Here is a 22,257-nt window from a genome sequence, read left to right as displayed (position 1 = left end):
ACCTCAGCTGAAAATTATATCCTAGGGTTAGATATCTGCTATGCTGGGTTTAATTCCATTGCAAAGACTTCAGTTGTTACCAAGCACAGAAATGGAGGAGTAGGCCCCAGAATAGGGCAGTGGTATTCGAACCTGTCTGAGTTAGCAGGGAAAGAAAGAATAGATTATTGACAGAGAAAGCGATTATATGAATTCAAAGAATTTGAACCCTCTTCTTGATACATTTAGATGAAAAATGCTGAGCTAGCTCAAATAATGCCAGGCTTCTATTCCACCTGACCTCTCCTTTTTCCCCTCCCTCTTCCCATTCCTACCCCAGTCCTCCCCTTCCCTTTATTTCCTGTTTGTGTGGATTGTTTTTTGTATTGTTACCTTCACCCTCATATGTTATGTCTGTGTAGTACTGACTGTCCTTGCAACTTTGACAAGTCATAAAGTTGCGTAATTGCATAATTATATTGGCTATCCTGTGAAGTGTGTGGTATTTGGTAACATGCAATCTGTAAGTCATCTAACCTTTTTGTATTTTGTTTCTTTATGAAAATGAATAAAATGTAATAAAAAACTAGCTCATTTTATACCTGATTCATTACCAAAGCTTTAATTCTACAATCAAATTCCCCATCAATGTCACAAAGTAGAAGCAACATAGTAGATTTAATATTCTTAGAAAAATATTTGGATTAAGGATAGTAGAATTTTTTAAAGTTATGGTTAAACTTTAGCTCAAAATTTCAAATGTCAACAATTCTGATTCCTGCCATAGGTGCTGGAACTAGGAGTGCTGGGGGTTCTGCCGCACTCCCTGGCTTGAAGTGGTTTCCATCATATACAAGATTTGCAGTTTGGTGCGATGGGTCTCAGCAGACCCACGATACAAATTGTTCCAGGACCCCGATTCCTGCTGTCAATTTTTAGAAATAAAATCAAGAAATGGTAGAAATTAAAAAAAAAAGGGGGGGGGCGAGGATCCAAAATTTTGAATAAAGTTTTGATTCCCCCCCAAAAAAGTTCCCGGTTTTTTAGACCAGCTCCAATTTAGAATGTGATTCAGCCTTTACCTTTTGTCTTTACTTTTCTGTGAATGACTACATAAAAATATTACTTAGCTTCTCTGTAGCACTTCATATCTTCAAGGTGAAAACACAAATTAACCACACACTACACAGCAAATCAGCAGTAGAACAAGGATTAAAAAGAAGAGTTCCTGGCCCACCATCCTATGTTCAGTCCACCACACCATGAATCCCTGTGAAAGTGCCTTGATGAACACTTCACTCTAATCTCATATACACAGTCTCACACATCCTACTGATGATTCTTTTCATGGATAACTTTGTTGTATGCATTTCTCAATGGACTTTCATGGTTACATTTGCTTTGAAATTCACATAGTAGATTCTGCAAGCTAACGCATGAAATTCTCGAGATTGATTCCTGTCTTTATCACCATAAAAGCAAATTTCCTGTGATTAACATAATGAGACTGATTCCCCTTTTGTTTACACACGTGGAAATCATGAGAAACTACACCAGTGTAAAATGGGTCTGAGTGGAGACCCAGACCTGAAAACTTAATTGCAGTTTTCATTTCCCATGCTCTCAGAGTGCCAAGCAAAATGATTCTCAAGCTATTTGTACATAAAAATGACTCCACCTGCCTCCAGAACACAGTTGCCTCTAGGGTGAAAAGCAGCAGCTGTTTAACAACAAGATATAACACTCAACAAGAGTTTAGGGGAGGAAGTGAAGAATATCGTACCCAACTGAAATTAATAGGGATATTTTAGGAAGGTAAAACATAATCATAGTCAAACATCATTCATTAGAATGGGATGGGAGTCGTGAGAGTCATTAGGATAAATGGGGTTCTGGATAAGTGAGGGACTTTTGAACATATTTGATATACATCAGAGAACAGGATCTTCTTTTGGATGAAGAAATCCTTTGGCTAATTGAGGCTTGGATAAAGGACCTAATCTGAATACTGCCAGGACACGAGGGTTAGCACTCCCACTCTTTCAAAAATTGCCTTGAGATCTCTTATTAGTACAAGTGGCCTGGATATTGGTATTATATGTATTCAAAAGACAGCACCCTTCAGCAGAATAATGACCCCTAAAACTACGCAAGGACATTGGTTGAATAATGACCCAGAGATAAGAGAGAGAGAAGCTTTCTGAATCATTAATTCTACTTCCTGCAGCACTGCACATGGGATTGCCTTGGAAACCTTCCATCCTGACACTGACCAAAGAAAGCACTGGAGGCAGCTAGTATCTTATCGTTCAAAAGACCTGGAGGAAGATTCGGTACTAGACTCCTGAGAGATGTAGAACAAAAAGGAACAGTGGTGGCATTAAGACATCTTTGCACCATCCAGATTCTGCATGTTATGTGGGATGGTGTGGCCTCCGGCAGAACTTCAGAGTAGCCTTAGAGGCTGCTCCAATTTAGAGAAACCACTGGGGTGTTCTGAAACCCAGAATCTGAAACCGTGGCACAGGCGTCACTCCATCTAATTCCCCATAACGACACTGGGGGCTGGGAGGGGTGCAGCATAAGTCTGCCTGACAGCCCTATGCAATCATTCCATCAGAGAATTTTCCTCCTGGCTATGGGGCTCCATTTTTAATGCCAACGCACAAGATAGGGGCTAGGGCTGGCCCGTGGTTTTCCAGAGTGTCATGGAGACACCAAGTTCAGACGTGGCAGCATGATCGTGTCACACATCTGGCAATCCCCCGCATCCAGCCAATCCAGGTTGTGCTGTTTTTGGAGGAGGCTGTTTTTTGACCACTTGGGTGCAAGATGAACATGATCTTGCAGCACCCATGAAGAAACTGGACTCCCCATCCCCTTATAAAGAAGGAAAGGGAATATTCAGGGCCTGGTCAGCCCTGAGATTTACCAAGATTCAAGAGCCACGATGTAGAATCTGTTTGGAAGTCAGGGTGTATAGCATGGGGTAACCGGATAAAAAAGAACTGTAACCAGAATTGTGAATACATTTTGGGTGTTATATTTAAGAGAAATGGGTTATGTGAGAGTGCATTCTGACCTCATTCAGCAGGCAGTTTCCCTGAACACCCTGTTGGATAAGAGCTCTCCAATAATGGTTTTAAACAAGAACATTGTTCTAATGAAATCTAAATTGTCATTTGCCCTTTTTTAAACCTTATAAAGCATTAGAATAGGACTACTGTTGCAAGCTGGGTGAAACCTTGTTGCAGGTTGAGTTAAAACCTCATTCAAACTGCTCTGTGAACACACCCTGCACTCAAGATAGTTGTAAGAAACACTTAAGGGGCCACAACTAAAATAGGGCCTAATACAGTCTGCCCAGAAACTCGCACCATATAGGCAGGGGGTTCCATTGGGTATTGTGACCAGGTGTGGAGGGGCCAAAGGAGAACAGACAGACAGAAATGGAGAACAGACAAGAACACAGAGAGAGGCAGAGGCAAGAAGAAGCCAAGCAGGAACCTGTGAGCAACATGTGATCCTTGAAAAAGCTAGAAAGTGTGTTTTGGGGTCTGTTGGCTAAAGAGACTTGGGGCTGTAAGCCAAGAACCTTTTCCTTTTGTTTTTGGACCCTCTCAGGTTTGGAGGGGTCAGACTTCATACATTCCTTGTAAATTAAAAAGATGGCATAAAAAAATACCAGACTCCATCAACTTCTACTTTCAACTAGAAAATCCCCAGTGCCCTGATATTTGAGTAGCCACTTGGGTCGAAAAGGGGCAACACTATTAACAAACAGCCAATAGTCAGTGCTACTCTATGCCTTTGAGGACACACTGCAAGTGGCTGATATCAGATACTTTAATTTAAATTGCCAGCCTGTGCTCATTCTTATGTGCGTCGATTGAATGCAGATGAAGACAGTGCAAGCCTCAACTGTACAAACAAACTGTACCTTATCAGGATACTAATCTCAGACAGAGCTATTTTCACTGATAAATTTAAAGGGTTCAGCTACAATGGAGTTGGGCCCATTCTCGTTAGCTGAGCCCAAAGCCTTCAATTTTGCAAAAGGCAGTTTTTTCGGAGAAGTCAAGCTGCAGAGAAACAGAAAAAGGGTACTTGAATTTTATTGTCTTGCTGTCTTATTATTGGAAAGATGTTCAGATATCTCCACCACACTTAGCAGAAAGCTTCCATGCTTTGAATACCTTTTCAATAGCTCCTCTAAAAACTGATAAGTAATTCAAAGGTGTTGTTTTTGTCATAAATAATAAATAGCCATCAATCCGCAAACTTTGGGGAAAACAAGAAGTTTTGTAAATTTCCTAGCAGAATAATCCCATCTGCCTTTGCAAAGCACTATTCTGGGCGTGCTGTTCCAAATATGGGGGTATGGCAGAGTGTAACATCAAAGATACATATATACACCAGAGGAATTTTTCAGAAACTTTAAATATCGACCTAACTCAGCTCGCATCGAAGTCCATGGGAAGTTCACAAATCAGAAGTGTTCAGTGTTTCTGAAAATCCCTCCTCAAATAATTACACAGGACCAAGCTCTTTCAAGAGGAATTTCCTAAACTCTCTGTAATTTTTAAAAGAATTGAGAAAAAATGCAACCAGCATGCACAATATTACACAATAACACAATGCAAAGGCAACTTCACACAAAAGGGCAACAAATAGCACAGAGAAAGACAATATATAAATGTTTATTGCTAGTATATTCATTTACACTCCTATTAAGATTACAGTCCCAACTCTTCCATCTTTACTCATCCTGAGTTGCACCGTACTCTGTGGTTATTCCCACTGAAATCAGTGGGACTGTGTGTGTCTCTCATGCTGGTACTCGGCAAAGGGAAGTGGTAGAATACAGGTTTTAGGAACCCACTCTTGGCTACATCATACAATTATTAACCCATTACTATCATACAAGGAAATGAACATTTCAGAAGGCAGAGTTAAGTTCCGCATTTCCATTCTTTTAAATATTTGGGATCTTTGGTTAATGTACATTTAATGTTAAACACTCTGGCTTTCAGGTGTTAAGTTAAATAAATATTTACAACCTTGACTCAAGCTTAACTAAATCTTCATCTGGGGACCTCTCTTAAGAAAGGTAGCTCAATGATACACTGACGTACAATACTGGCTTGAAAGCTTCTTGACAGCGAGGTTAGAGCTTGGAAGATCTGCAGTAGCTAGATTATTACCTTCCAGCCAAGCAAAACCCTAAATAAACTTTGAACGGAGCCCCACATTAGCTCCTCCCCACACAAGCCAGGCACTCTTTGTTCTGTCTAAGTCATGTCTGCTATCTCTGGACTGGGAACACCGTGGTGGGGTAGGATGAGAGGTATGTGAAAGGCAGTCAGAGAGATGTAAAGCATCCAGAGGGGTAGTCAGTATGGACCAGATTTTCAAAAAGATCTCAGCATCCATAACTGGGGCCAGATTTTCAGAACAGTTCAGTTCCCGTTTATGCACCAAAATATGTGGCTTCTTTTAAAAAAAAGAACTCCGTACACAGAGCACTGAGCTCTTTCCAAATTCTGGCCATAAATGTCACACTGGAAGCTGTTGGACTCTGGTCAATTTTGAAAATGGGAGCTGAGCACTTTTGAAAGTCTGGCCCCAATTGTGGGTGCTAAACACTTGAAAATCTGGCCCTGAGCTAGTCTGAAAGTCTGCCCTCTGATTGGATGGTGTGGGGATGTAGCGAGGCGGAGTCGCCTCCCTCCAAGGCTGACAGGGAGGAAGCACTCCTCGCCCTTTGGTGGGCGGATCCAGGCTCGGCCTGGCCCTCACACTGGAAGCAGAGGAGCGGAACAGGAAGTATAAGAGGCGGGGCCTCCAGTTCAGTAGAGCCAGAGCCAGGGAAGGAGCCAGATGCCCCTGTCTTGCTGCTAGCCCCTGCACCAGGGACGAACCTGTGCAACCCCTGCCCCTGGAGGAGGACCCCGAGGGAGGGGAGCTGCGGGGACTGCCGTCCGCCAAGGAGACGGAGGATCCACAAGCAACAGAGCCCTACGAACAGGCAGGGGTAGGAAACAACAGAGGGAACTAGACGTTAGTTCGGTTGTGTTGCTGAATGGAGACACCGTGTTTCGGGAGGATCCCTGCTGACCCAGTGGTGGGACCATTTGCCACTGGTAGGGCCCTGAACTGGGACCCAGTGGAGTAAGTTGGGCCCTGGGTCCCTCTACCCCCTGCTGCCAACCCCACCCCTTGGGTGGCAGCCTCCCCACCTTAGGCCGGACAGTCTGTCTGTGTTTGCTGTCTTCCCCAGCCAGGCAGCTGGGCCATAGGCTGTTACAGCTCGGCCCTGCCCAGAGGGCTTGAGCCGGACTCTGTCTGCCCCAACCTGAGAGCTGGGCTGAAGACTGCTAATTGCCCTGCCCCACCCCAAGGGGCCACGACCCTAGACTCTACTGGCAGGGACTGTGCTAATCCCCTATAATTGGCTATCAGCCACTAGGTGGCGTAGTGAGGCAATTGGTCTCCCTCCAAGGCTGACAGGGAGGAACCACTCGAAGCCACTACAAGGGAGAGAGCAAAGTTGCCGTGGTTGATAAAGCAAGAGATGTTGGTTAGAGATGGGGAGGCTTCTTCATTTATGTTTTATTGTGGAACATCAGCTCCCTCAACTCAAGGCTGCTGGAACACTGTCTCTCTCACACATATGAATGTTATGTAGTATTTATATTATGGTAGTGTCCACCAACCCCGGTTAGGATCAGGACCCCACTGTGCTAGGTGCTGCACAAACATATATGGAGAAATGGTCCCTGCCCTGGATATATTTGGCCAGATTCTCTGCTGTATTCCTTCCCCTGAGCACAGCAGAGAGGGAAATGGAGGCTGTCATGGAGCCAGTTACAGCTCCATGATCCTTTCCCCAGCTCTGGCCTCCGTTGATGTTAGAGCAACATGAAGGTTGATCTAGCTTGCACTGTTATATTTTCCTATGGGACCACCTTTCCACTGAAGGGCAGCTGAAGTGCACCACTGCATCTGCTCTGCAAGTTATGAGAACCATGGTATAAGAACTTGCTATGCTTTCTGGGGACTTGCCCACACCATGTGTATACTCAGCAGGGAAATTAGGGTTGGGTTTTGCTCTCTTTCTGTTGCAGGAGCAGTGCAACATCCATGCAGTGGGCCAGAGAACCTGTCCCATTATATGTATTCCAAAAGCAAAAACAAACGCTTTCAAAAAATCAATGAACATTGTGGAATGATAATTTAGTTTCCTAGCATATTATTTACAAACCCCAAGCACTTAAAAGCAAGGAAATTAATAGTTAAGGACATTGTAAATCTTACAGCAACCCATAAAGTTATTCATATCGAGCATCAAGTTTGCATATTTCAACACAGTACAGAGACCTTAACTCTGACCCAAAATGACCACTGTTGTCTCAAAATTTAAACACAAGACAAACCCCTTTAAAGAAGTTACATTAAAATATATGTTCAAATTAGTGGCATATATAGTATTACTATTCTTTACTATGCCCAAAGAATCTCAACATAGCCACCTGAGCTCTGACCCAAATTGGATGTGGCATATAGTATATGAAGCACGGAAGTCAAGACATCAATAAAGTGGAGCATCAGACCTTTAATATACAGCTTGATCTTGCAGCCCTTACTCGCATGAATACAGGTTGCAAGCTTGGACCCATATTTTTGTATTATTCTTGCTTTCTAGGCAGTGTAAGTTAAAATTACAGAATTTTGCCAACTTGAAACCTATTTTAAAAACATTTTATTGCCTACAGCCAAGCATAACATATAAATCCTCTGTCTGAATGAGCTCTCGTAGGACAACAGATTAGTGAGAAAGAATTGCGTTTTCATTATAGGATTTATTCTCTTTTCTTTGCATGTGTTTTGTTTTTAAAGCACAATCACTGAATACATTTTCACATGGACAAGGAACATTATTCCCTCCTCAATTTAGCTTATTTCTTATTCTCTACTATGTGGAGACTTATCGAAGGGATGAGAAATGTGGAGAAAAAGAAATAATTATTCTGTCCCTCCATCTGATTTTTCAGAGATAAACTTTAAAAAGTCATGGATTAAAAGACTTAGCTTTTCACCAGCATCACTGTAAATAGTTCTCTAAGGTCTTGAAGAATCAGGCAGAGACTTGTTTATATTAATATTAAAAGGGACAGTTTTGGATGCCTCTGCTAACACTGAATAGTACTTTATTCCTTAAGTAGTCTCACGGAAGTTTGAAGCACTGATTCTTCATTACCCTACACCTTGGACCTGAATCTGCTTTACACTAAGGCCTCTTTACACCACTCGAGCTCTGGTTAAAAGGCCTTAAAGTGAGTAAGTGTAAATTACACGGCCAGAATAGTGTAAAGGGGCCTTAATATAAGGAAAATCAGGCTCATTGTGGACTCATTTGCAGAAGTGTAAAGAGAATACAAAGTGGGTATAACATACTACCAGATCAGACCGGTAAAATGGTGTAAGTCTGTGATTTTCAAACAGACCTAAGAGAGGTAGGCCCCCATTTACTTTTAACAGGAGATGAGAGCCAAATTCCCTATGGTCCTAGCGAATATCCTATGACCAAACAAAGTGCAAGGCAAGAGAGAAATAGACCCAAAGAGACCACTCATTATTATCATTGTTTAATGTTTATATTGCAACAGCCCCTAAAGGCCACAGCTAGGTCACAACCCCATTGTGCTAGGTGCTGTACAGACATATAATAATTGAAAACCTCTGCCACAAAAGAGCTTACAATCTAAACACAGCCAGGTGCTATATAATGTGAGTAAGGTAGAAGTATCTGGTGCCAAACAAAAAAATAGAGAGGAAAGATGGTCCAGTGGTTAGGGTACTGTGACTTGGGAGACCTGAGTTCTATTCTCTGCTCCACCACAGACTCTGTGTGACCTTGGACAAGTCAGTCTCTCTGGGCTTCAGTGCCTCATCTATAAAATGGTGATAACAGTGCTTCCCTACCCCCCAATGATGCTATGAAGATAAATACGTATGAGACTATGAAATGCTTAGACATGATGGTGACTTATATGGCTGTATAAGTACCATAGATAGATAATAATGGTACTTGATCTATACATATGGTGATCTGAAGGACAGTGGGACAGGCTTTTTCCTCATTAAAAACACTGAAAGCAGGCCCAGGCCAAGAGAACGGCTTTCACATACACAAAGCAGCACTGCGCACCAAACACCTGTTGGATATGGCTTGCTCAGTCCACTGGGAGAGAATTCACATTTGGGAAAACTGTGTGAGCCTTTGCTAAGGTTTGATATTTTCTGCAAGATATCATCTGTTCAGAGCACCAAGTGACTGGGAATTCTAGAAATAACTCATGCCAAGTGTTTCTGAAACTGTGTCCATTGTATATATCTTGGCACTGTAAATCCAGTCATCTGTGTTTAACCATTGTGGCACTGTGAAACACACACTTTGCCAGGGCCGGCCCCAGGGTTTTTGCCACCCCAAGCGGCGGAAAAAAAAAAAAAAAGCCGCGATCGGCGGCACTTCAGTGGCAGCTCCACCGCGCCGCTTTCATCTTCGGCCAATTCTGCGGCAGGTCCTTCCTTCTGAGAGGGACCAAGGGACTCGCCGCCGAATTGCCACCGAAGAGCCCGACGTGCCCCCCATTCCTCTTGGCCACCCCAAGCACCTGCTTGCTGAGCTGGTGCCTGGAGCCGGCCCTGCACTTTTCCTCTGTTCTTCAAAGCCTCTCTCCCCTCTAAAGATACTGATTCCCCCTCAGCTGCTGATTCTTCTTCTCCATCTTACAAGATCTACCTCCTCCCAGGCTCTCTAATTAACCCTACTCTGACCACCCTCCCTATAGCAAATTATCTCTCTCCCGTGGCTACCTGCATCCACCTTTCTTCCCTGCCTTCAGTTCCCTGACTCCAATGTTCCAGCCCCAACAGTAGGGAGACAGGTCACATGAGTTGCATCTGTCCCAGACTGGTAAGGAAGCACGGCTTGGGGATCAAAGTTCCTTGCAGAACATGTTCCAGGCAAGAGCGAGTGTCTCCACAAGCCCCACCTATCAGATGCCAAAACACCTTTCTAATCCCAACGGTAGCACCTCTTACCAAGCCCCCTTCCAAAACATTCTGCTTTCTAAGAGTCAAAGGATGGTTTTCACCACCATCAAATGCACTTTAAAAATCTGGCAGATTTTCAAGTATAAAATCCAATCTGCTTCTTCTTTCAATGTTTAAAAAATAATGAACTTTCCGATCAAATTTGCTTATCTTCTTCCCCCATTTTTCACTTCCTGATGTATGTTGAGGGCAGAGAAGACACTGTCTCAGTAGCTACTATGTTGGGATAGAGGATCAAGTCCCCTCTCTAACCCCTCTATGGCTCCAGCTCAGGATTGCCAAACCTCCAGGATTGTTTGGGAGTTTCCAGGAATTAAATTTTAATCTTTAATTAAAAGAACACGTCATGTGATGAAACCCTTCAGGAATACGTCCAACCAAATTGGCAACCCTACTCCAGCTTTTTTTTTGGGGGGTGGTGAGGGTGGGGAGAGGGGAACAGAAAGTCCCTATTTTACATTTTTATTTTCTGTAACATTTTGGCATTAACCTTTATACTTAAAAAAATTAGCTCACTAGATTTTCCTTGTTTTTATTCTCTTTCTTTCTTTCTTTCTTTCTTTCCCATGTCTGTTTGTTGTAGTATTTATATTTCTTCCCGTCTATCTCCTTCACCTTCTGTTTATCCTTTCTATCCCTCCCACTTTCAGCCTTCCCTTCTCCCCATTCCCTCCTGTACTGACCATCGGTCTCACCCTCTTACCTCTCTCTTCCACCTGCACCCCAGCAATAGCTCTGTGTCCCGCACACTCACCTCACCCCACCCCCCCTTACTGAGCCAACTCCACATCCTCCAGAGAGGTATGCTGCACCCGCACAGGCCCTGCTGCCAGGCCCACATGCTGCATCGCCCCAGAGCTGCTGCATCCTCGCCATGTTGTGTACAGACCCATCCCCTGCTGCATCTCCATCTTATTATAGGCTCCATATTGTACTCCTTGCTGTACAGCTTGCTCATCTTGCTGTCATCCCACCCCGCTCCCTGCACCCCCAGAATCCCGCTCAGAGCCCTGTTACAGGCCCCCCAGCTGAGTTTCCTCTGACCCCTTGTTGCACGGCCCCCCATGAGTCCTTCCTCCCTCCCCCTGTTACATCTCCCTCCTTCCTCTCCTCACCATGGCTAGGCTCAGAGGACCAGGCCCAATGCCGCTGCGGCCGAAGGCTTGGGAAGAGGAGCAAACTCTGCCCCACAGGCAGCCAGCAGGGAAAGGGGAGGAGGGGGCAATGGCGGGGCTACCTAGTGGCTGGGGCAGGCTCTCCAAGTGGCAGGGCTACAGCGGGCGGATTCTGCTTCACAGAGCAGCGGAGCTGTAAGGAGCAGCAGCAGGCTGCAGACAACAGGCACGGTTGTTATAACAACCGAGAGAGGCTGGAATCCTGGCCCCCCAGCTCCAAAACCACAGGCCTGTGTCCCTTGAGGGAACAGCTGTCTCCCCAGAAAAGCAGAAGCACAAAGCGGGGGGAGGGGGAGGGTAAGGGCTGGGTGCTTTGCTATCCAGCAGGCAACCTGTCTGAAGATTTCCAGGTTAATGGGAAACATGCTGGTGTGTGCTGGAAGGAGGGCATTGGAGGACTGCCCAGGGTTTGTGGCGGGGGGTGGGGAGGTACTTTGGAATTTCTGGTTCAGAGAAAAACCTCAGGGAACCTGAAACTCCCAGGAAAGCTCCCAGGTTGGACCCTCCAGTGGACCCTGCTGGTTTAGCTTTACACAACCCACATGACCTGAAACCTAAAAGTTTCACCTTGGCCTAATTAGGACCCCTGGGTTTTGTCCCTGTTTCTGTCTCTGACTCGCTCTGTGGCATTGGCCATAGCCCTTAACCTCTCTGTTTGTACCAAAAAGCTGGCAAAGTGGGGGGAGTTCAAAGAAAATCAACTAAAATGAATAGGGGACATAAGGGATGATCTGATGAGGAAACCTTAGAGAGATAAATATGTATTAGATACCTGGGCTAAGTAACAGCAGTGGGAGGAGATGCTACAAATACTTGCAAGGTATAAATGCTAAGACAAGAAAGAGGGGCGGCAAGAGAGAGGGAGGGTAAAAATAAAAACAACAGGCTGGAATTGAGGAAGGGATTTTGGAGGTTGACTAGCAGGAAAATCCTCCTGAGTATGTTAGTTTATGCAACAGTCTCCCTAGGGAAGTAGTGGAAGCCTCACTGCTTGGGTCTTTTCAAAGAACATGGGATAAAGCCCTAAAAAGTGTCATGTAAGGAAAATTCAGGGCTGGCCAGGGAAGGAATCCAGTAGCTGAACTAATAGGTTTCCTCTCTCTCTAGTTCCTATGGTTCCATGACTCGGTTTACCCCAAATAGCTATAATACCCACTTAGCCATTCCACAAGGGTGTTGTGAGGCAGTTAATTAATGCTGTATAGAGCAATTTTAGATCCTCGGATGAAAGGTGCTACATACGTGCCAAGTCCTGTTATTGTGTAACTGCCTCAAAAATAACATCAGAGAACACAAAGAAGCTAGTACTAACCACTCTTTTAATGGCTGTGGAAAGATTTAAACATACCCGTTCAGATGAGAACTATGCAGTTGCAATAAAACTATGATATCTTTTCTCCTCTCGCCACCCCAACACACACACACCCCTTTTTAAAAAAAATACTACTCTGTCAGGATTGACGCCATCATTTAACCGAGGGCGACAGAATACAGCATTTTTGAATGCAAGTGATTTTACACCACAGGAACCTGCAAGACAGCTAATTGTGACCTGCTAGTCCATTCCACCCTGAAAGGAAAGGTTGTTTGTAGAAGGCAGTCTCCTGACAGCCTGTTCCCCATTTCCATGCACTGAGCAGGAGTTTGCCATCTGATAGAGCACACAAAGAGCTAGATAAGCTGAAAAGCTTAAGGCCTTTTCTCAGTCTAATTTTATTTTTATTCACCACATCTCCATATGTTGCTATTTAATTTCATGGCTCAAGGTTTTGTTTTAAAAAAACCATTTCAGTATTAATTTTACATTTCTGAGAAGTGCCGACGCTCCCTGTGTCTCGAGAGGGATAATAAAACAAGGGTTGTGACAGGTGAAGGTTTTCCATGCTGCCCAGTCAATTGTAATTGTTATTTATTTATATTACCTGGGCCTAGAGACTACAGATGAGTTTAGGGTGCCATTGTGCTAGGTGCTGTACAAACACATAATAAGGGACAATCAGAGCTTATAGTCTAAATAGACAAGACAGACAGAGGGTGGGATGGGAAACAAGCTCAGAGAGGTGAAATGACTTTCCCAAGGTCTACAGCAGATCAGTGGTAGAGTCAGGGCCGGCTCTAGCATTTTTGCTGCCAAGCAGCAAAAAAAAAAAATAAATAAATAAAAAAAAGGCAGCTGCGATCATGATCGGCAGTAGCTCTACCACCATTTCATTCTATGGTAGCAATTCGGCGGCAGGTCCTTCGCTCCGAGAGGGGGTGACGGCCCCGCTGCTGAATTGCCGCCGAACGTGCCGCCCCCCTCTTCACTGGCCGCCCCAGGCACGTGCTTGCTACGCTGGTGCCTGGAGCCGGCCCTGGGTAGAGTTAAGAATAAAATCCTGACTCACAGTCCAGCACCCCATTTAACTAGATCACAATGTGTCCCCAAACCGTCTCCTTGTCAATGTGCCTCAACCATGACCTGGAGATGCCACTTCTAGGGGCTGAGAAAGTCATCCAGTTTCCATGCTCATTCAGTTCTCGACCTCTCTGCTGAAACGTCCAAGAAAACTGCCAGCAGTGCTGGTGGGCTTTATTATTATTTGTACTGCAGTAGCACCTAGGAACCCTAGTCATAGATCAGGTCTCCATTGTGCTAGGCACTGCCAAACACAGAACAAAAAGACAGTCCCTGGCCCAAAGAGCTTATAATGTAAGTGTAAGACAAGAGACAGCAGGTGGATACAGACAGATGGGGGAGCCCAAGGAAACAATACTCATCAGCATGATAAGCAGTGGTCTCAGCACTCTGACTGGTGAGCCACTGTTGAGTTTTGTGTAGGTATCACAGCAGAAGGAGTTTTAAGGAGGGAGCTGAAGTGAGGCAGCTTTGCAAATGTTTATGGGGAGCTCTTCCTGTGTACAGGGGCAGCACAGGAGAAAGCACAATGGTGCTTGTTTGAAATGTTGTGTACGGACAGCTGTGCACTGAAAACAGGGCCAATGCCAAAACAATTTCCAAGAGACAACTGAAGAGTGAGTAGGCGCAAACAACCCTCAGCCACTACACAATGCAGCTGGATTTGAACTACTTGCCATTACCAATCCCCCTGAGTCAGCCAGTCCCTCTCCAGTCTTATCACATTACAGACTGTGGTTAGGTCTACACTACCTGCCTGAATCGGCGGGTAGAAATCGATCTCTCGGGGATCAAATTATCGCGTCTCGTCGGGACGCGACAATCGATCCCCGAATCAACGCTCTTACTCCACCAGCGGAGGTGGGAGTAGGCGCCGTCGATGGGAAGCCACGGAGGTCGATTTTGCCGCCGTCCTCACAGCGGGGTAAATCGGCTCCGATAGGTCGAATTCAGCTACGCTATTTGCGTAGCTGAATTTGCGTATCTTAAATCGACCCCCCCCCCCCGTAGTGAAGACCTGCCCTAAAGTACAGGACGCTTTTCTAAAAAGCCAAAAATGGCCCTTTTAACAGCATATTCACACACACACACACACACACACACACAAAGCAACAAAGAAATGAATATATCAAAGAGCCTAATCCTGCAGTCTTTGCTCAGCAACACTCCCATGGACATCAGTGGAAGTTTTGCCTGAGTAAGGACCAATGGCTGCCAAAGAAATGTCTACACAGCACACTTCTTTCAGCAGCATGTAGCCCATGTACATGGGTACCTCCTTAGCCAAGGTACAAATAGCTGTGTAGACAGTAAGGCCAAGCATAGGCGAGTAAAGGCTTGCCTCATTCCTGTGAGTATGTACCCGTGTATACATCCACACAGCTCTCTACTCACCCAAGCAGTGCCTCCCCTGGCTACACCACTACTTTCAGCAGCGTAGCATCCTGCTGCCTCAGCTGCAGGGAAAGGCCCCAGCAGCAGGGAATTGCTGAAGCCTCTACCCACTGCCTTCCCTCACCAGCGGCTTTCACGGACACCTGTAGCTATGCACTGCAGCGTGGATGGAGCTTGCTTTTCTCTGCGGCGTGTAGCTACGTGTACCCTACACAGAGTGTGCGGTGTGGATGTAGCCTGAATCTGTACGCCCTTCTCTAGGTACAGGCTTGGACTGGGGAACCCTTAACAACAGTGGTGAGGACATTCTCCTCTGAGTCAACTGGGACTGTTTGTGTAACTGCCCACCAATGGGAGTCGGGATTCCACAATCAGGCCCACAGATTCTTTAAATGCCTTTCATAGTCACTTATTTGTTTTACCTTAGCACCTAGGAGCCCTAGTGCTGGGACAGTAGGCTATTGCACTAAGCACTGTACAAACAGAACAGGCCCAAAGAGTTTATGAGGATACTGAAATTTCTATGTGAAGGCCTTACGCAGGGGAAAAAAAAGAAAAGATCCACTGATTGCAATGGGAGTTTTGACTGAGTAAAGAGAGCTGCATCAGGAGCTGTGCAAGTGTTAGTGCTGTGTTATTTGTATTCCAGTAGCACAAGAGTCCCCATTTCTGGGCTTGATTCTCCTCTCACACAAGTATAAACTGAGTGTAACGCCACCTAGGTCAGCGGAGTTCCAGTGACATCAAACTGGTGAAGGATGAGAATCAGGCCCTCAGCAGTTAATCCTGCAAGTGTATCTACAGAATTCAATGTGTAAAACAGAGTGGCTCAAAACCAGAAACAGAGCTGTCTAAAGGGAATGCTCTGGTTTTGTTACTGGTAATGAAACAAAGTTCCAGCATCCGCCTGCCCCTTGCACAAAGGGGGATTCAACCATCTCCTTCCCCCTCCCCTCTTGTGCACCTGCACAGAGCAGCTGGAATTCTGGTGCTTTCACCCCAAGAGCACAAGGTCTTTGCACTACCCCTGTCACTCATCCCCTCTGACTGCTTGTCCTCCACAAGCAGAATGCATCTGCCCTCTGCCCCTTCTCACACACTCAGCCAGACGGTGGCTGGTAATGCCTCAATGTAGCGCTGTGGAATCAAGTGCTAGAGAATGTGAATCTGTGAAACACCCATCTGTCCACATTATGATGCTTTAACCATACTGAATTAAATGAACTGAAGAGGCAGGAGAATCTGGATCAGGCAGTGTGTCTTTCCGCCCTCCCACCTCTTCCCACCTTACTCTCACCCTAAAATATGGAATGCCATGCATATTACTGAATGGATCATACTATAACAGAAGCCTGTAAGGGATCTATTTTTAAACACAGATTAAGGAAAGTGGTGATTCCATGGCGCAGTATTAAGTTTGCCTTAAAAGCTTGGACGGTCACTATTTCTGGCAAGCTGGCTTCCAGCCTTGGCACGTAATCTTAAACTCTGAATACCATGCATATACTCACTGAAATAAATCTCATTTACCTCTGGAGTTATTCAGTTGAAAGTTTGCAAAGAATATTTCACGTCTAAGTTATCACTTTGCAATTTTCCACCCCACTGCTATCGTTCTGGAGTAGCCATGTGACTGCTAAGTAGGGTGTCTAGGCTTCATTTTCATTGTCATAACGCTTTCTATTAATCACATGTGGAGTGTCATTAACTTGAATCTTCATGATGAAGGAAACGGACAAAGGACAGTGACCGGCTCATAAATCATGTCCTGCTCCAAGAAATAGAAAGAGGAGAATCCGCACACATTTTTGTTCTTTTGTATAAATAGCGAGTGCCCGATTTTATTTCCGAACAGCTCCTTTATCCTGTCAAACCCCACAATATGACAGTGGAATCCTGTTATAAGAAATGACTTAGTGATCATTATGATACAATCAAACCAGATTGCCCAACACCTGATCCAAGAGAACTTTTCAAACCAGACACACACACGCAAGCAAAACCTTCATCTTACAAGAACACAGCAAGTTTTGCTAGGCATTGTAAAAGCAAGGCAGGTCAGGTAGGTTTTTAGCAGCTCTCAGTGGTACATCCATTAGCTCTAACATTCTTTATTTGTAGCTGAGTGGTTCTCAAGATTTTTCCCCCCACTACCTTTGAAAAATCAAATAAACCATTTATAATCTGATCTTTACAACCAGATGCCCCACTGATCAGTACAGGGCTGATACATAGCCCACTAAAAAACTCCCATTCACGTCATTGGGTTTGGATTAGGCCCTATAATTTTAGAGCATGCATATCAAATGCCACTGAAGAGTAATTTTCTTTAATCTATATAGGCAAATTATCACTAAAATCAAGCTCCACTGTGTCTTTCTAGTCTGAATTTAATAATTACAGGAACAGCAAATATGCACAAAGATGTATGTGAATGTGTGTGCGGTTTTCAAACTAGCTCATAAGATTGTGTCCACAATTGCTTTTTTGGCTTTACCATGAAGATGCAGATACTGCTTAGGCAAAAATTGAGAAATTTGAAATAACTCAGCATTCCCAACCATGGCTGCAAAGATTAATAAACCTAGAGTTCCCAGAGGTCCTGGACGGGAAGCTGTGCTCACTGAAGCAGCTTTAAAAGTGTTTAACAAGGCAGAAACTGTAACTGATGTGTCACAAAACAATATCAATTACCATGAAACTGTTGCTTCATTTTAATATACAATATATCTAAGTCTGTCTCCTTAGGGTAACGGTTTCATAGGCAGAACTGACATTGTAACAATTATGCCATGGCTCTGCAAGCAGTTAAGGATCTCACACTTCAAGGTTGTACAGATCGAAATAATCTCTACCTATCCTTTCATGATTATTCTCTACGGGCTCAGTAACCTTTGAAAAGCGCTCATGGCTTTTCCCCGAACTCCGAAGTTCTGCAGGGTCCTGTCTTGTCTTCTGCATCTACAACATTTCTAGCTTCCATTCTTCATATCTGTTATCCCATGCTCCTCCACCACTGTGTGCTGAAGACTTATTTTTATTTTCTTTGCGATAATAGCAGGTCAATGGATCTGAATGTATTTAAATGGGGCTAGATTGTGATGTGGACTATGCACCCACACAAAGGGAGTAAGAACCTCCCTTCATACTCCTACACAGGCTACCTGGATCTTGGAACAAGGCATAAAGAAGAAAGAAAGGCTACTGACCTGCTACTCGTCCCTCTGCTGGGCGGGGAATGGACAGGTGCAGGTTCCCGATTGCTAGTCAGAGTAGTAGAGCTTGGTCAAGGGATGAAGAGGATAGCTGTTAGCTCCCAATGTAGGCCAGTAGTAAATTAACACCTCCTGGAAACAGGAGAGGAATTGTGTCTCAGATGGGTCTCAGGCACAGAACCTCCGAGTGTTACATCTAGGTTAGTGCAGCTTACACACCTTACTCGAGGGTGTGCCTAAAGTCACAGTGGAGCCCTTTGTTAGGTCTAGCGAAGCCTTCTAGAGGCCACATGTTCCTTTGGCTCTGCGCTGTGCTGTTCCTTTGCTTAGCAGAAGAAGGGGTGGAGGAGTGAATACATTCAGAAGCTCTTGGCAGGCTCTCATCCCTTCTAACATCATGTCAGCAGCAGTATCCAAATAAAGACAGAAGTTATACAGACCTGGCTATTATGCCGCTAACTGAAGTCACGAGTGGCTTAGTGTATGTTTGGGCCCTGTTCTATTATTATTAGCATTAGTATTCAGGAAATACCGCACTGGTGATGCATGCTTCCCCCAGTCAGACTTAGCTTGGAAAGCTGAATGATTTATAGTGAAAAAAGGGGGAATTTCGGCATCCCACATGCACCCAGTTTAGTTAAACAGCATTTCAGGAAGAGTTATTATCTGATGGGAAGAAACCGGTCTAGAAATATTCTTTTTTTCCCTATGGACATTGTCTCTGTGGCTTTTTACTAGTTTTAAATAAATATGCTGCTCAAGTGAAGGAAAAGATATTGTTATTTAGCAGGAAAAACCTTCTGTTCACATAAAGTCCCAGTACAGAACTAACACCCCCCACCCACGCACACACAAATCAGAATTCAATGGTTCACTGAAAAGCCCTAGCACTCCACCACAGGACACAAGTAACTCCCAGTGAAGTCTATATGAGTTACTCATACCTTGAAGCAGGAGAATACACAGGCTAATAGGGCATCTCATTTTGAATAGGCCTGTTTTTAACATCTGAGTTAGCAATAAGTTGAAGCATCAGCGGTTGTGAATTTTCTGTGTTTTCCACCTGAGCATGATTTAACAACACATAAGAAATAAACCAAGTGTGTGCACAGGCGCCAACTTTCTTTGGCGCCAGTGGTTGCTCACGCCCCCCACCTACCCCTGGCCCCACCCCGACTCCACCCCCTCCCTGCCCCTATTGGACCCCTCCCCAAGTCCCTGCTCTGGCCCTGCCTTTTCCCCGAGCGTGCCACGTTCCTCCTCCTCCTCCCCCTCCCTCCCACCGCTTGCCGTGCAAAACAGCTGTTTCGCAGCACAAGTGCTGGGAGGGACGGGGGAGAAGCAGGACTCGGTGGCGTGCTCAGGGGAGGAGGCGGAGGTGAGCTGGGGTGGGTCGGGGAGCTGCCGGTGGGTGCAGAGCACCCACCAATTTTCCCCATGGGTGCTCCAGCTCCGGAGCACTCACAGAGTCGGGGTGTGTGTGTGTGTGTGTGTGTATTGAAGCTTCTATGAAAGCAAAAGAAACCTCTACTAATGGGATCACCACCACGTTAAAACACATCAGAGTACTGAATCTAACTGCTGGGACAGATTCAATGTCCTCAGTCATTTAGTTTAGCCTTCTCCCCAATCTCCATGAGTGCCAGAGTTTACTTGCTATAAAGAATCCAAGTGCTGTGGCCACAGACACAACTACTATATAAATGACACACACATCCTAGTGGAGGCTTGGCTAGAACCCTGTTCCTTCAATTCCAAAAATTAGGCCTTTACGACTTGATCTTAAAAGACAAATCAAGACTGAATGCTTTTCTGCGAGAGATCCTTGTCATGATGAACATTGACCTGTTTTATATAGAGACAGATTAGATTATATTCTGTCTTTAAAATCTCAGCATGCTGTAGTTGGTAGCAGTAGCAGGTCTTATATCTTCTGTTGCCAGGCACTATTGAATACCATTTACTCACTCATATACACAAAGCTAGTAAATTACATTCTCTCCATCCATTAGACAAAGCTTATCTTGAACTTTTGAGGTTCACTGTACTTCAAATACAGCACTCAGGTGTCAATCTAATGAATAAACATCTGCACACACAGGACACAATTACCACCCACCCACCCACTTCCTCACTCAATCTTGGGAAGCTTCCCAAGATTGAGTGACTTGGAGTGAGTTGGAATTTTGGTTGGACATATTCCTGGAGACTTAATCCCATAAAATAATCTTTAAATAAGGATTAATCTCTAATTCCTGGAGACTCCCGGCCAACCCTGGAGGGTTGGCAACCCTAGCTGTTTCTTCTGCTCCAAAACCACAGGGCTCTACCACTTCAAATAAAGAAGAACTTCAGTAACTGCTTGCATTAGGTTCACCTCCTCTCTGTGGGCCACTCAGGAGAGGGCAATGTCACTCCTACAGCCAGTACAATACTGTACCCTAGATGTTTAAACATTAAATGCAATTTATTCAACACCTGGAGTGATAATGTTCTTTTTTTGCCTCTTTCACAATTATTTGTAAATGGTTGGTTGCTGTTTAGGTTATGTATCACTATCTACATGATCACTTGATTATGTATTGCACAACACACTCACTCTCTCTAATGGGGATTGAGTTCTATGTGTCTTACGGTTTTATAGTGCTGCCCATCAGTATAGTATCTGAGTGTCCTCTATGCAAAATCCATATCCACAGCGAAGTCCTTATTATGTATAAACACTGCATTTTATACATGTAGAATTTGATGTGTATGTACATAAGAACAGCCCTACTGGCTCCGATCAAAAGTTCATCTAGCCCAGTATCCTGCCTTCTGACAGTGGCCAATGCCAGGTGCCCCAGAGGGAAAGAACAGAACAGGTAATCATCAAGTGATCCATCCCGTCGCCCTTTCCCAGCTTCTGCCAAACAGAGGCTAGGGACACCATCCCTGCCCATCATGGCTAATAGCCATTGATTGACCTATCCCTCTATAAACTTATCTAGTTATTTTTTGAACCCTGTTATAGTCTTGGCCTTTACAGCATCCTCTGGCAAGGAGATCGATGAGTTGACTGCGCCTTGTGCGAAAAAATACTTCCTTTTGTTTGTTTTAAACCTTCTGCCTATTAATTTCATTTGGTGACCCCTAGTTCTTGTGTTATGAGAAGGAGTAAATAACACTGCCTTATTCACTTTCTCCACACCAGTCATGATTTTATAGACTTCTACCATATCCCATCTTAGCCGTCTCTTTTCAAAGCTGAAAAGACCCAGTCTTATTAATAGCTCCTCATATGGCAGCCGTTCCATACCCCTAATATTTTGTTGCCCTTTTCTGAACCTTTTCATATATATATATAAGAAATATTATGTATATAAGCTTTTGATGTGAAGATTTACTAAACTAAATAATTGTGTGCAAGAGTTGTTTAAGAATGCTGAATTGTTTGAGAGCTAGCAGTATGTGGTTTATTGGTTGCATACCTGAATCAGCTCCAGTGTAATGTTTTATGAACCACTCAAAGTTTACTGTCAGGCTCTCTTATGCCCTCGTAAATCCTCGACTGAAACACAACCCTGTTAATCAGCCACTCATGGTTTATTATTTCATTTCTCAACTCTCCCTTATCCCTTTGCTCAGAGCCAGGGCTGATAGAAACCACAGGTGCGTGCTACATGTGGATGTGGGGATTGCCAGATTTACAGTTATTACTAAACACATAAATTGGTGAATGGATCAGCAAACCTGCTGCATTATACCAACTATCAGGTCACAGATATCTTATGCTGTTAGCAAGAGATACAATGAGTATAGAATAGTCATCCAGTTTTTCAGGAAGAAATAAGACAAAGATTCTTACAAGTAGGAGCAGAAAAAAATTCTGCTGAATTGGATGCTGCTCCTTATAATTCTTCAAAGTCTAATGTCACAAAACTGGTGTCAAATACAGTGAATTCGTAAGTGTAATTCCTAAGTGAACAGCATCCAT

At 44.4% G+C, this 22,257-nt stretch overlaps 1 protein-coding gene across 24 annotated transcripts in view; it reads right to left on the bottom strand.

Moving 5' to 3' along the window:
• Positions 1 to 22,257, bottom strand: part of MAP2 (microtubule associated protein 2) — a 350,150-nt gene that overhangs the window by 218,529 nt on the left and 109,364 nt on the right. The window contains exon 3 of one of the 24 annotated variants that reach the window (XM_034785842.1): positions 18,276 to 18,413. The exons of the other annotated variants lie outside the window; for them this stretch is intronic. The gene's annotated coding sequence lies outside the window, so the exon portion shown is untranslated. The remainder of the gene's footprint in view (positions 1 to 18,275; positions 18,414 to 22,257) is intronic. 24 annotated transcript variants of the gene reach the window in all.

This window comes from Trachemys scripta, chromosome 11 (assembly GCF_013100865.1).
Source record: "Trachemys scripta elegans isolate TJP31775 chromosome 11, CAS_Tse_1.0, whole genome shotgun sequence".
Taxonomy (NCBI): domain Eukaryota; kingdom Metazoa; phylum Chordata; order Testudines; family Emydidae; genus Trachemys; species Trachemys scripta.
This window is presented reverse-complemented; position numbering and strand designations above follow the sequence as displayed.